The 3,598-nt window shown below is 38.4% G+C and overlaps 1 pseudogene; it reads left to right on the top strand.

Annotated features, from left to right (window-relative positions):
* Positions 1 to 568: 568 nt before the first annotated feature.
* On the top strand, positions 569 to 3,287 carry LOC149190091 (cinnamoyl-CoA reductase-like SNL6; annotated as a pseudogene).
* The last annotated feature ends 311 nt before the right edge of the window (positions 3,288 to 3,598 follow it).

The raw sequence follows: 3,598 nt of genomic DNA, 5'->3' as shown, positions 1-3,598 counted from the left end.
ACGTATGACAAATTTAGATGAATATATTACTGTAAGTGCTAGTATGTGGTTGGGCACATCATCATTTAGAAAGAAGAAACAAACGACACAGCAAAAAGAGTCAGCATCCATCTTAGTTCCCAAGGTTGAAGTTCAACAAATTAGATGGGAGTACTCTACCCAGGCGGAGGAATTGCTCGGTTTCCGTCGCCGCCCGGAAAAACCTCCGGCTCCGTTCGTTGGAAATTCCTCCGCCCTCCACCACCCTCCGCGGCCTCCGCCCAGCTCCGCCACCCTCCGCATTAATGTCGACGACTGACATGTTCCTGACAGACATTCCGATTTCCATCGTGTCTTGCCACCGGGAAGTTAATTCACCATGGAATTTGAATTTGGAAATAACCCGCGGGCTGCTCCCTCACCAATTCCTCCGCCTGGGTAGACTACTCCCTGCCATTCAACTTCACATAGAAGCCAATCCCATGAATCTAGTGAACGCTCCTGCCATGGTCGACCACGCATACTCTTTTACTTATGCCTCTCTCTTGCAGGCCTGCATTCGGAAAAACGATTTGTGGAGAGAGCAGCCATGCTGGTGTTTACCTCTGGTCTGAACCCCTCTGAGGGCAATGGCAAGGTCGTCTGTGTCATGGATGCATCCAGTTATGTAGGCTTGTGGATTGTTCAGGGCCTTCTGCAACGAGGCTATTTAGTGCACGCCACTGTGTAGAGAGATGCTAGTATGTTTATTTATTGAAAAGAGAACAAGATTTTGTAGTTTCTTGATAAATTTCACGTTAAGATGAATCTATGAATTTAATATTTTAACCCAATTTTGATGCATTACCTTTTTTTTCAAACCCCTAAGAATAAATATAGGAAAATTGCGCCATCCCATCCCTATTTTGAATTCCCAGTCACCTTGAAATTGAGATGAAGGTTTTCACATTTCTTTTTGATTGAACTTATAGTATGCTGGCATTCTTCATTGATGATTTTAAATGGTGGCAGGCGAAGTTGAGTCTCTCAGAAAATTGCATGGGGATCGATTGTAGATCTTCTATGCAGACGTCTTGGATTATCACAGCATTACTGATGCGCTCAAGGGTTGTTCTGGTCTGTTCTATAGCTTTGAACACCCTGAGAGTGCTGTAGGTTATGATGTAAGTTAGTGAACCTTTGAATTAAAGATGTGGGCATTTTGGTATATGTATTGGAAGGGTTGAATATTGATAGATGTGGACTTGTGTAATACAGGAAGTGATGGCAGAACTTGAAGTACAAGCAGCCCACAATGCACTGGAAGCGTGTGCTCAGACCTAGACCATTGAGAAAGTTGTGTTCACTTCTTCTGTGGCTGCAGCAATTTGGAGAGAAGATGGAGACTAGAAGGTTAATGCCCTTGATGATAGGCATTGGAGTGATGCAAATATTTGCAGGAAATTGAAGGTCTGTATATATAATTTTTAAATGACAAAATGTTAAGTTTAGTATACAATCTAAGTAAAGTGGACTGATTTATCACTTTTTCCTTTTAACTTGTTAACGATATCTAACTGAATGGTATGTTCGATAGCGTTGGTCTGATTAGTTGCTTAATCTAGTAAGTAACTCAGAAGTTTGCATCTAAAGCTGCTTTGATCAGATTATTTAATCTAATAAATAACTTCAACGTTTGCATCTACATTTTTCAAGGCCAGCTACAATAGTAGTTTTCCAAGGCGATGGAATCCATGACAGTAGTATATTTAATATGAGCTAAACATGACATTTGTAACAATTGTATCTGGGTGGGGAAAAGCATAATTTCTCCTTCCAATCTAAATAAATAAATCCAATTGACTCTTTCATATTTTAGTTTGTCCACCATCATTTTACTGAGCTATACAATGCATCTTGCTTCACTGTTCTCTCAGTCCATGAATCCATATCCAATTAGATTTTGGCTTTTTGAAATTGCTCAAATGATAATACATGCTACATATTCATCTTGCTTCTTTCAGTCCATGAATCCATATCCAATTAGCTTTTGGCTTTTTAAAATTGCTCAAATGATAATACATGCTACATATTGCAGATAACCCTGCAATAATCCATATCCAATTGATCTTTTGCCTCTTAAGATTGCTGAAGTGATACCACATCATAGACAACAAAGTGCATATATCTTCTCTATATGCAACAATCCATATCCAATTCATTTTTGTCTTTGAAGTTGCCCAGGTTATAAATTCATCAAATAATGAGAAAGTCTAGATATGTAACCTTTGTCTAAATCTTTGGTGCATACTGAATCAGGGCTAAAATGGCGTTGTGCTAAGTATATATATTTTTACAGAGAGAACCTAAATACATTGTGGTGTGGTATTCATCATTTTTTTGAAGGGGTATATGTATAAAATTTGGGTGTTTCTCAAAGATTGTGGAGTTCAAAGCTGTACAGTTTAATAACAGTATTCCGAACCTTGCAGTGATCTGTGGTATTATGTTCTAATTACACAATATTTCCTGTTCACAGTTGTGGTACGCATTAGCCAAGACACTATCAGAGAAGGCTGCATGGGCGATGGCCATGGACAGAGGGCTGAATATGGTGACAATCAACTCATCTCTGATTGTGGGACCTGGTATCACATACAAAAGCTCAGGATCTACCATTGCATATCTTAAAGGTGAGGGTGAGAGATCTGCATATCTAATAGACTCTTCTCTAGAACGTACAAATATGGTATAGTAATCCCTTGGAGAGGATCTAATCTATGGAAATGCAAAATATTAGCTAGTTTATTTACAGTGGCTAGTCTTTGTGATTGCAGGGGCTGCACAAATGTATGAGAAGGGCACTTTAGCTAGTGTAGACATAAGGTTTCTAGTGGATGCACATATATGTGCTTATGAAGATCCATCTGCCTATGGGAGATATATATGTTTCAATCAAATAGTCAATAATGCAGAAGATGTTGTCAATTTAGCACAGAGTTTGCAACACCTGATATCGTTCCCTGATAGGTACAGAGCAATTAATTATTATTCAGATATTAAAATCACTGAAGATTCTGTATCTTCAAGATTTAAATTGGGTTGCTTACCTAATGATATTTTATCTTAGCTATTATGTCACAATGAAATTAATCATACATAGATACTGTCCAAAGATAGTCATGAATTCATTATTTATTTGATTTTTTTCATAATTTGGTAACAGATTTGAAGACTCGACGGTTTGCCAAGAGCGTCTGAGTAATAAGAATCTAGCTGGATTAATGGTTGGATATGGAAACCGTGCAACCCTAAGCAGCGAACTGTAAGGGAAGGGGGGAGCTTTTCCCCATGTTATAGCTTAACAGCAGCCATCAATGAGGGGCACAAGAAAACTTGGGGAGTTTACATGTTCAAACTATATCCATTTTTGTACATAATGTAATGTAATTATCACTTCAAGGTTTGTTGGATAGTTGGCAATAAGTCGATTTCCTTCACTACGAGCACCAGCATTCATTTGATAGTTGGCAATAGCCCTAAGTTGATTTCCATAACGACCAGCATTGAAGTTTAATGATGTGACTAAGGCTCTCTACCATATGCATTTTTTTTGGTTAGTTTCTTAAGTAAAATCAAA

This window comes from Pinus tabuliformis, chromosome 3_1, assembly GCF_031772625.1.
Source record: "Pinus tabuliformis cultivar Carrire ecotype Pingquan chromosome 3_1, CPIR1, whole genome shotgun sequence".
NCBI lineage: Eukaryota > Viridiplantae > Streptophyta > Pinopsida > Pinales > Pinaceae > Pinus > Pinus tabuliformis.
This window is presented reverse-complemented; position numbering and strand designations above follow the sequence as displayed.